This window comes from Triticum aestivum, chromosome 2D, assembly GCF_018294505.1.
Source record: "Triticum aestivum cultivar Chinese Spring chromosome 2D, IWGSC CS RefSeq v2.1, whole genome shotgun sequence".
In the NCBI taxonomy this organism is placed as follows: Eukaryota; Viridiplantae; Streptophyta; class Magnoliopsida; order Poales; family Poaceae; genus Triticum; species Triticum aestivum.
In genome coordinates, this window is record NC_057799.1 from 38,633,224 (window position 1) to 38,645,013 (window position 11,790).

Genomic DNA, 11,790 nt, shown 5'->3' on the forward strand with positions numbered 1-11,790 from the left:
AACGGGAGTTGCATAATCTCATAGTCATAGGAACATGTATAAGTCATGAAGAAAGCAATAGCAACATACTAAACGATCGAGTGCTAAGCTAACGGAATGGGTCAAGTCAATCGTATCATTCTCCTAATGAGGTGATCTCGTTTATCAAATGACAACTTATGTCTATGGCTAGGAAACATAACCATCTTTGATTAACGAGCTAGTCAAGTAGAGGCATACTAGTGACACTCTGTTTGTCTATATATTCACACATGTATTATGTTTCCGGTTAATACAATTCTAACATGAATAATAAACATTTATCATGATACAAGGAAATAAATAATACTTTATTATTGCCTATAGGGCATATTTCCTTCAAAGAATACCATTGTGCATTACTTTGACGTGGCCACTCTGCAGAAGGAGGATGCGTCCATGGTCAGCCTTTGGGCATGGACGACCAACCCGTCGGCCATCCCCAAGGTGATGTGGTCCACGATCTATGACCGGCCTGGCCAGATGCCCATCGGCAGTGCCACCCCTGCTGCTCAGGGGCTAGACGGACTCGAAGACAGAGTGTTGATCCACCTCGACATCCTGGAAGACTTCAGTCTTGATGCGGCTGCCAATGTTCCTCAAAGTGCAAGGCGGCAGGCCTACGACTGGGACAAGGGCATCATCGGCGGGGAGCGCCAGCCGCGGGAGAGCCACAGCTCCCCCGCCTCCCGTGGCACATGCCAACGCCGCGATGACGATCATGAAGACCGCAATGGGCGCAGAGATGATGACGACCAGCTTGGTCGTCAGGACGACCGCGGCTCCTGGGCGGGCAAAATCTTTCGGAGTCGCTCCCGCGCTGCTGGAGACAGGAGGGGTGGGGGTGGTCGGCATGAAGACCAGCGTCGTGACGACCAGAGGCGGCGCGACGACTGCCGCGGGGATCGCCATGACGGCCGCGATGGGCGTCGCAGGCAGGGAGGAGCCCCTACCGCTGCTAAGTGCGTGGCGGCGCTGGTGCAAACCGCTGGGCTAGGAGGCGCCACTGTCGCTGATGTGGCGTTGGCGCAGACCGCGGAGGCTGGCCGTGGCCGCGCTGCCTCTCGGCGTCCGTCGCCACGCTCGGTGCGGAGCCACGCCAGCGACAACCTGACGCCGCCAGCATCCCCTCCCCTGACGCCCACCTCGGTTCTTCCTGCTCCGATGAGCTCCAGGCGTGCTGACGACCGCTCTGCTGAAGCTGTGGCTGCGATGGTGGCCAGGGTTGCGGCAGCCAGCCCTGTGGTGGCGAGCCTGTGTTCTCCGGCTTGTTTGTCGCTGCCGTCGCCGTCTCCTTCGCACCCCCCTGGGCTTGGGAACTCGCCAACGCCTTCTGTCATCTCTGCAGCAACACCAAGGACATCGCTGGCTGTTGCCAGGGAGGGCGTCATTCCTGCTGGCCTGGAGCCTCTGTTTGTGCCCAGGGCGCCGGCACTGCTCCCGTCTCCTACTTCCTCTCCGGTCAAAGCTCCTTCCAGGCGGCGCAAAACTCTTGCAGGGATGACCATCTCCTCCGAGGGTGGTCTCTCCCTGCGCCGCATCAGCGCTAGGGTGCAAGCTAAGAAGAAAGTGGGGTTTGGCATGTCTATGGCAAAGGAGGCGCAGGGGCTGGTTTGTCGCTCGATCGGCATCATCCGCGACAGAGAAGACGTAACTGCCATGGCTCTGGACCAGTTCGAGCTGCAATTCAAAGACCAGCTGCTAGAAAATATCATGCATGCGCTGCGAGGCCTCTTCAAGATTGATGATGCTCATGCTGCTAGCGTGGAAGAGGCTCTCATCAGTCATGGAGGTGCTGCTGCGCTGGACCACGATGAGGAGGCTGTGGCTTGAGCCTTGCCTCCTGATGCTTTGTGTTCTTTGGGTCTTTTGGTTTCCAATGCTAGGACAACCTGTTAATTTTATTTGCTGGAATGTAAGGGGCCTTAACTGCCCGGATCGTCGTGCTACCGTTCATGAAACTATTGCTGCCACTTCGTGTCATTTGGCTTGTCTCCAGGAGACCAAACTTGCTGCCATGGAGCAGTTTACCGCTGCCTTTCTTGGGGGAGCTAGGCTCAAGAGTTTTGCCCAGCGGCCGGCTGTGGGAACTAGAGGAGGCATTTTGCTTCTTTGGGATGACGAGGCTGTGCAGGTCTCAGATGTTGTTGCTGCTACCTTCTGCCTTTCCGCTACTGTCTTAGTCCGTGCCACCAACATTTCCTTCAAGCTCACGGCCGTTTATGGCCCCACGGCCTCCTCTCTGAAGAACGATTTTTTCTCCGAACTTCTTGCTCAAAAGCCGTCGTCGGGTACGAAGTGGCTGGTTCTAGGCGACTTTAACCAAATATACAGGGCTCGGGACAAGAACAAGCGAAACATCAACCGTAGCCGTATCAACCGATTTCGCAACACTCTCCATGAGTGTGAGCTCAACGAGATACACCTCCAGAACAGAAGGTTCACTTGGAGCAACGAACGTGCCAACCCTACCCTTTGCAAGCTTGACTCCTTTTTCTGCAATACAGACTGGGACCTCAGTTTCAGTTCTCACGTCCTTCATGCGCTCTCCTCGTCGCTATCCGATCATTGTCCTCTCCTCCTTGCGGATGACAGTGGCCCTCGGCGGCCCCGCTCCTTCAAATTTGAGAATTTTTGGGTCTCCATGCCAGGCTTCATGAATGTTGTCAGTAACGCATGGCATGAGGATTGCAACCACGTTGAGCCTTACCAACGGCTATTCCATAAGCTCAAGAAAACCAGAGTGCGGTTGGCTGAATGGGGCCGAAAGCTTTTCCCTCGTGCTAAGCTTCTCTTGCATGCTGCCCTGTTAGTGATCTTGCGCCTTGACATTGCTCAAGAGAACCGCGTCCTGTCTGCTGCCGAGCAGGACCTCCGGTCCAGGCTTAAGCGAAGAGTGGTGGGCTTGGCAGTCCTGGAGCGTGCACGGAGGAAGCAATGTGCCAGAGTTTCTAATCTTAAGGAGGGTGATGCCAACACCAAATATTTTCACCGGCGGATCAATGCGCGTCGTCGCAAGAATCATATTCATAGGATCAGACATAACAATGGATGGATCACTGGGCATGAGCAGAAGGAAGCTTTGATGCACGACCATTTCACCAGGGTGATGGGGAAGGAGAGCTCTCATCCTGTGGACTTTAACTGGGAGGAGCTCGCGTTTCATGATCACGACCTCTCCGATCTTGATGATCCAATGTCGGAGGATGAAGTTCGAGAGGCCATCAATCAGTTACCGGGGGACAAAGCCCCGGGCCCGGATGGGTTCACTGGTGCCTTCTTCAAAAAATGTTGGCCTATCATAAAGCACGATATCATGCAAGCCATTCTCTGTTTCAACAATCTGCATTCGGCCAATTTGCAGTGGCTAAACTCAGCGAACGTTGCGCTCCTACCCAAAAAAGAGGGCGCGGAGGAGATCTCTGATTACAGACCGATAAGCCTCATTCATGCCATTGCAAAAATTATTGCTAAGGTCCTCGCTGCCAGACTTAGCCCTCACATGCATGCCCTCATCTCCAGCGCGCAAAGTGCCTTCATAAAAAAGAGATGCATTCACGACAACTTCATGTATGTTCGGGGCCTTGCTCGTCGGCTCCACAAAAGCAAGACCCCCGCGCTTCTCTTCAAGCTTGACATCCGCAAAGCTTTTGACTCCGTGCGATGGGAGTACATCATTGATCTCCTCCAACGGAGGGGGTTCCCACCGCGGTTTCGGGAATGGATCACCGCACTGCTCTGGTCTTCATCCTCGCGGATCCTGCTTAATGGCGTGCCCGGCCCCCTCATTATGCATGGCCGTGGTTTCCGCCAAGGAGACCCAATCTCTCCGCTGTTGTTCGTCCTCGCAATTGACCCCCTACAGCAGATCCTCGACATTGCCACCAGGCGCGGGTTGTTGCACAAGTTTAAGGGGCGTCGTGCAATTTTCCGCACCTCCCTTTATGCTGATGATGCGGCCGTCTTCATGGCCCCGGTCAAGCAGGACATTGATAACTTCGCCCTCATCCTGAATCACTTTGGGAAGGTTACAGGTTTATGTACAAACTTCCAAAAGAGCTTAGTTGTTCCTATCCGGTGCGGGAACGTAAACTTGGATGAGACCCTCTCCGCGCTTCCCGCTGCTCGGACCTCCTTCCCCATCAAGTATTTGGGGCTGCCACTGTCAATCCGCCACCTGAAGGCGGCGGACTTTCAATTCCTTGAAGACAAGGTGGCTGCCAGGCTGGTGCCGTGGGATGGGCAAAATATTACCTCCATTGGGCGTGGAGCTCTTGTCAAATCTGTCCTCACCTCCCAGGTGATCTACCACATCATCGCTCTCAAACCGCCAGTGAGTACACTACGTAATATTACCAAGATTGAGAGGGCGTTTTTATCGGCTGGCACAAACAAGGTAACAGGGGCGAAATGCAAGGTCAGCTGGAATTTGGTTTGCAGACCGACTGAGTTGGGAGGTTTGGGGATCCTTGATCTTACCAAATTCGCGAGAGCTCTCAGATTGAGATGGTTGTGGTTTGAATGGGCGGAGCCCTCCAAGATGTGGGTGGGCATGGCCAACCCTTGTGATATTCTGGACCGAGATCTCTTCTATGCATCTTCGTACATCACCATAGGCAACGGGGCGCGCGCTCCTTTCTGGGATTCCCCTTGGGTTGATGGGGATAAGCCCGCTAACATCGCCCCTCTCATCTTCGAGGCGTCCAAACGCAAGAATTGGACTGTTAGGGAGGCCATGCATGAGGACAAATGGCTATCGTCAATTAAGCTTCCCGACCATTGGACCATGGAGCACATTCGGCAGATCGTCACCTTGTGGGGTCAATTGCGAGTCATTCCTATATCGGAGGACACGGAGGACACAATTACTTGGAAGCACACTCTTGATGGAGCTTACTCCGCCACTTCTGCGGACAAGGCGCAACTTCTTGGGACGGTTCGTTCGTCCATGCACTTCGCGGTTTGGAAGGCTTGGGCGCCACCCAAGATGAAATTTTTCGCTTGGCTTGCGATTCAAAACCGTATCTGGACGGCGGATAGATTACAGAAAAGGGGGTGGCCCAACTGTGGGCTCTGCCCGCTTTGCAAACAAACGGGCGAGACCGTTCATCACTTATTCTACAAGTGTCGCTTCTCCACTAGAATTTGGGGGATGATCAAGGGATGGCTCAATCTAGACTTCATCAACACCTCGGTTTGGATGACTAGGCGTTCCATCCACGATTGGTGGATCAACATGTCGGGCGTCGGCGTGCCACACCGGAAAGCCATCGCTTCCCTCACCATGTTAACTTGTTGGACTATCTGGTGTGAAAGGAATGCTAGGGTGTTCCAACACAAGTCTACTCTGCCGTCCGTCCTATTACTCAACATTCAGCGGGAGGCTAAGCTTTGGGTCATGGCAGGAGCCAAACATTTGGGTCTCATAATGCCGGGAGAGTAGTGGCTTTGTATTTAAATCTCCTTGCTTTTCGTTGTAAAAGCAACTCTAAACTTCTTCTTAATTAGTGGATGAAGCAAATCTTTTGCCTCCGTTTCAAAAAAAAAATATCTTCAACTACTTATTCCTAGGTTTCCCGACCAGAGTTGAGCTCGGAATCCAGGCTTGTTTGAGCTGTGTCTATTAGTTCCGGTTTGATGAATTTTGATCTTTAGTCTGTTTATTACTACTCCTTTTTTTTTACCGTAAAAGGCATGCCTCCATTTTTGAAAGAACGAATTGCAAGCCTCTTCACATAATACAAAGGAATGATTTCAACAATGTGCAAACTGGCCTATTAGCTCAGCTGGTTAGAGCGTCGTGCTAATAACGCGAAGGTCGCAGGTTCGAGACCTGCATGGGCCAGGAAATTTTTATTTTCGCCTTTTTATTTTTACTTGTAAAACAAAAGGCATTTTCCCCCCAAAAATAGGTTTATCGAGTGAGAAAAAGTTTGGTTTCGCCCGGAATTGAACCGGGGACCTTGCAGACGGTTGATCTGACGTGATTACCAACTACACCACAAAACCATATTACACAATTTGTTCAATATATTTATTTATAACAGTCCGCATCTTTCAACGATCCAAATATGCAATTTCTCTTCGTGCGTGAAAGTCAATGGGTTTCTCTTTCTCTTTCTTTTTACTCCATTTGTATTAAATCAAACTTCGTAATATTTGATCAAATTTAAATTATCAACATCTATAATACATAAGATGTACAATATGAAAATTAACTCCTCGATGCATCTAATGATATTGATTTTATAATATAAATTTTGATTGCCTGCAAAAAATATATAAATTTTGATAAAATTAACTCCTGGATGAGTCCGGCGCATGGCACCTGGATCTTCTTCGAGGCAACTCCCTCCCGGCGGACGTCGACGCCATCACCAGCATTCGCACGTCGCCCCACATCACCGACAACATCATCGCCTGGGCACCAAGAAGAATGGTATCTTGACTGTTCGATCCGCATATGGCTTAGCCATGGATGAGCGTGAGAGTCCAACGGCAACCGCCACGAGTAGGGTACCAGATGGTCGACGCGCCATCTGAAAAATCATATGGGAATGCCCTGCCCCCTTAAGGTACGCGTATTTCAGGGAGAATTGTGTCCAACTCCCTCCCCACTTGGGCCAACAAATTTACCTACCACCTTAAGCTTACTGATATTTTTTCAGGGAGAATTGTGTCCAACTCCCTCCCCACTTGGGCCAACAAATTTACCTACCACCTTAAGCTTACTGATATTTGTCCCTCTTTGGTGTGGTACAAGAGGACGGCTTCCACGCCCTATGCAGGTGCCCGCTCCCCAAAGAGATGTCATGCCGTAAGACTGGCCGACACCAAAGGTTGAGACCATATGCAACAACGGACCAGAGTGGCTCTTGACATTCCTGGACCCTCTCTCGGACACGGCGCACATGGTGCACATATGTGCCTCACATGTCATGCCTACATGGCATTGCTTGCTTCTTAGTACGACGTGAGCGTGGTGCATGTTTGCTACACGCCTACACTTGAGTACGTGCGTACACAAGCATACAAGTAAAAAAATTACATGTGTGCACGTTCGAGCGAGCCACCGTCCAGGCATCGCGCGTGCGTGCACGATCAGAGTGTTGCGCGTCCGCTCTCCAGCTTCCTCCGCGACAAGGAGATTACCCAAGACAGAGCTCGGTCTACACCACCGTCGACATGGAGCTCGCCCAAGGCAGTGTGCAGTGTACACCATCATCGAACTCGCCCAAGGTGGGGCGCCGCCTACAACATCGCCGACACAAGCACGCCCCAGGCGGGGTGTCATCCACACCACTGCCAAGGTGGAGCACCGGCTATAACACAGAGCCCGTCCGAGTATAGGGTGTTGTCTACATTGCCACCAACACGGCCCATCGCTGGCGTCGTCTACTTTGCTACCAGCATAGTCCATCGTCGGGGGTCGTCCACACCTACTATCGGCTCGACAAGGTCGTTGGCTCCATCGACACACTTGTTGAGTGGGAGAGAACGCCAAGTCCACTCCAACATCCACACTGACGCACATCATCAACAACGTCTTCATACCGGCAATTCGAAGCTATACTCCACTGACACGTCTTTCTCTGATGAAGCAAACTACCCCTTGCCGAGCCGAGAAGGCAAAAGCAAGTAATCTAGTCCGACACCGGCAAGGTGGACACCGACGAGGCGAAGGACTCCCGCCTCATCCTCGTACATCAACAAGAGGGTTATAGCAAAGCAAAGCCGGAGCAACGGCGTACCACTCTCCCTTTCCACTTCATCACTACATCACCACCACATACACTAGAGATGATCTCTATACACAAACCTCACGTGAGAAGGCGAGACCTAAAGAGGACGGCCATTGCAGCGTTTAATCGGAGGTGGCTCGTGAGGCCGACTTGTGGACGTAATTAATCGGGAGCTTTCTGAGGCCCCGCAAACCAGAACCTCTCATCGCTGAAGTCATTTGGCTATGCCAGCAGGCCACGAAGCACCTTTAATAGGGATTTTATAATTTTGTTTCTCGACACGAGATTAATAAAATGCATGTGTCCCTATATATTTCTTTGTATAGTTAGTACACTGGCATGCCTGCATTTTTTTTCGTGTGCCGCTTGATGCAGCTCGGTAAAGAATGACGCACGGCATACCGACGTGGACACGTGTCGGCCTCTTGGGCCTAGGTCTTTGCTGAGTTTTATGCCTACAATCTCGGCCAGGTCGTTGGGACATGTGGCGTCATCGGGTGCGTTTATCTTCGCCGGGTTCTACTGGCTGGATCTCGGCAAGCCCATATGCCACATGGCAAGCGTCGTCTTCGTCCGGCCCGTCAAGTGCCTTTTTTTCTTTTCTGCCGAGCACCCTGTTTAGATCTCGGCAATGTATTTGCCTGAGTGCCTGACAGCTGATACTCGGCAACATGGCCTTTGCATGAAGAGTACGGACGAGTACCCTTAGCTGAGAGCTGAACTCGGTAAAATGTCTGGCGAGTTCATATCGGCTTTTGCCGAGTTTTCCGGGCACTCGGGAAAAGTAGAAACTGAAATAGGGGAGCACGCCTCCGCCCGTCCAACACACGTGCCATTCCCGCTTCGCTAATTCTTTGGCTTTTTTTGGTCATGTTCAATAGATTTGCCGAGTGCATCTAAAGAACTCGGCAAACCCCAGTGACACATTTCACCTGCGCCATTCGGCCCGTTCCGTTCATGCCATTGTTTTGTCGAATCTGTGTTTTTTACATCACTCGGCAAATGTGTTTGTCGAGTGCACAGGAGGAAGAACTCCGCAAACTAAGGCCCTGTTCGGTACCGCTCCGCTTCACAACTCCGGGAGCGGAGTTGACGGGGCTGCAATTCAAAACGGTGAAGTTGCAGTTTCTCCGCTCCGCAGATTCCAGGAGCGGGCAATTACCGAACAGGGCCTAATCTTTGGCGGCAGGAGTCCCATTTGTCGAGGGTTTTGTTTTTGTCCACCGTTTGCCGTGTTGTTTTGTCCGTCCCAAAGTCCGATCGTCTTCTCTGCAAGAAACCTTTGTCATACCCGATGTGATACCGACAAGAAACGAAGTATGTAAGGATCCGAGTACTGATTGGTTTACAACGGATTCTTAATACCTAACCACATCGCACGCAGTATGTATTTGTAAAGGTCCGAGTACAATGATTCGCTTACGACGGACTGTTCCTAAACCCTAATACATTATTGGCCGGTTGGGAAAGAAAACAATGCCGTCAGCGTGCGACGGCGAGGACGGCGTAGACCTGATCAGCGACCTCGGCGACGACCTGCTCCTCCGCATATTCGGCCTCCTGCCCGATGCACGCGACTTTGCTGGATTGGCCGCACTCTCCAGACGGTGGCGCGACCTCTCGACGCGCTCCCCGAATCTACACCTCTGCCCCGTGTAATTCACCGGCACGGACGACGACGACGAGACTTACAAGCGGTTCAGAGCCTCCCTAAAGCGGTTCAACGCCTTCGTCGACACCGTCGTTGAGCGGCGCGTCTGCAGCATCGACACGCTGAAGATGACCGTCCTGCGTTGGCCCGGCGGAGCGCGCGCGGAACTCTGGCTCCACCGGGCGATGGAGCTGGTGGTGAAATCCCTGCACCTTTCCATGTCCCTACCTCTGCAGGGCAGCCCGAGCGACTGCAAGATGCGGCTGCCCTGCTGCACGAGGGCGGCAGAGATAGAGTTAGATCTAAACTACGGCACCCTCAGGCTCCCGGCCGTGGTCGAGTTCAACGCGCTCACCGACCTGTCCCTCAGTCTCATATCACTCTCGCGAGGAGACGGCAGCCGCCTCCTGTCATCGTCGTGCTGCCCGAGGCTGCGGAAGCTGCATCTCCTTAATGTGTGCGGGCTGGAGGAGCTGCAGCTCGACGCCAGAGCGCTGGAGATCCTGAAGCTGGACCAGCTCGCCAACTGAGGCGGCTGGACCTTGACACGCCGCGGCTTTCTTCCTTGCACGTCGGCAGCAAGGTGCTGCCCCGCGAGCCCTCCAACTTCACCATCCGGGCGCCGGCGCTGGAGCAGCTGCAGTCCTCCCTCATGCCCTACCCCCGCGAGATCAAGATCATGTACCGGTTCAACACCCAACTACTGCAAAGCTGCCCCGTCCATCGGCTCGTCGTCGGTCTCCATGTCCCAAAGGTGCTACTACTTCCATCAAATCCTTCTATTTTCATGTTGGAGTGAGGACTCTAGAGTCTAGACCCTAGAGGCTAGATCCAGCACAATTATTTACCACGGTACTTATAGACTCCGTAACTGTATAGAAGAATTTCAGTAGTGAGACAGTAGATCATTTGCATTCCTGCTATATATGTGACTACAAGTTAGCTGAAGGTTTTCACGGTGAGGTCCGACGTACAAGTGCTATGGCGGAAGCTATTTACAATAGCGTTTTAAAAGTAAATTATAAGTGCCAATAAAAAACAGCGGCCAAGTAATAAGAAATAAAAAAATACATGGATTTACTGATTTTAACATATGGATAGATGATTTATTTTCTTGCCCGGTTGCGCCATCATCAGTATTAGTAGGAGCCGATGTCATGATCAATTGCCAGCTGGCTGAAGCTCCAAGATAAAGCCGCCGCCAAAGAAAGATTGGTCGCTTCTATTTTTTTCATGTTCTTTAGTATTCCCTCCGTAAAAAAATATAAGAGCATTTAGATCACTAAAGTAGTGATCCAAACGTTTTTATATTTCTTTACAGAGGGAGTACGTAACATACATGATCGCTTAGACTAAATTTAGGTGTATATATAATCACTCACAAAAAAGTTAGGTGTATAATTTATTACAAACTATTTTTGGCCCGTTTACACTTAATGCATGTACAATGACGGTGCTTAGGCGAGGTGCCAGGCTTCAATTCCTGGCCATTATGGCTGAATCCCGATCGATCAGAGGATTTTTTTCAAGCGTCGATGCTGAGGCTGGGCACTTCCACTAGTAGAAAAAGGGCCATTTGTCCCGGTTCATAAGGGCCTTTAGTCCCGGTTCTGGAACCGGGACTAAAGGGTCGTTACTAAAGTCCCCCCCCCCCCCCCTTTAGTCTCGGTTCTTATATGAACCGGGACTAAAGGCCCTCCACGTGGCCACTGCGTGGAGGTCCACCTTTAGTCCCGGTTGGTAACACCAACCGGTACTAAAGAAAATTTTATGATTTTTTTTAATTTTTTTTAAAAAAATTCCCGAATTTTCAAATTTCTGAATTATTTTAACCTCTAATCTCTAATCAACCCTCATCAGTGCTCAATTTAACCTCTAATCTCTAATCACCCCGCATCATTCCAAATCATCTAACTTCCGGACGGTCACCCCAGCCTGAGCACGCTTAACTTCCGGGTTCTATTCTCCCTCGTTTCCAAGTCTGCACTTGTTGTTTTCCTGACAATAGTAAGATGTCAATCCTATTAGCCCTCAGGAGTTTAGCTTGAGCATGAAGTCACACATTTCACTGTTTGAGCTTGAAACTCTCGTTCTAAAAAACAATAATTATTTAGTAACACTAATATTTCTTGAATAAGTAGTTTGACCATTGTTTGACCATAGTTTGACCAGATTTGACCAAAATTCAAAAAAAACTGAAATATTATTTAGTAACACTAATATTTTTGAATAATTATTTAGTAACACTAATACTTCTTGAATAAGTAGTTTGACCATAGTTTGACCAGATTTAACGAAAATTCAAAAAAAACTGAAATTTGAGCATAACTTTTTTTCCTTTTTAGAATTTGAGGATTCTAAAAATCTGCAAACAGGCCG

The 11,790-nt window shown here is 50.6% G+C and overlaps 2 non-coding genes across 2 annotated transcripts; one reads left to right on the plus strand and one right to left on the minus strand.

Moving 5' to 3' along the window:
* Positions 1 to 5,789: 5,789 nt before the first annotated feature.
* Positions 5,790 to 5,863, plus strand: TRNAI-AAU (transfer RNA isoleucine (anticodon AAU)). Its single transcript has one exon. It is a non-coding gene; the product is annotated as a tRNA-Ile (tRNA).
* Positions 5,864 to 5,952: 89 nt separating this feature from the next.
* Positions 5,953 to 6,027, minus strand: TRNAV-AAC (transfer RNA valine (anticodon AAC)). Its single transcript has one exon. It is a non-coding gene; the product is annotated as a tRNA-Val (tRNA).
* Between the last annotated feature and the right edge of the window lie 5,763 nt (positions 6,028 to 11,790).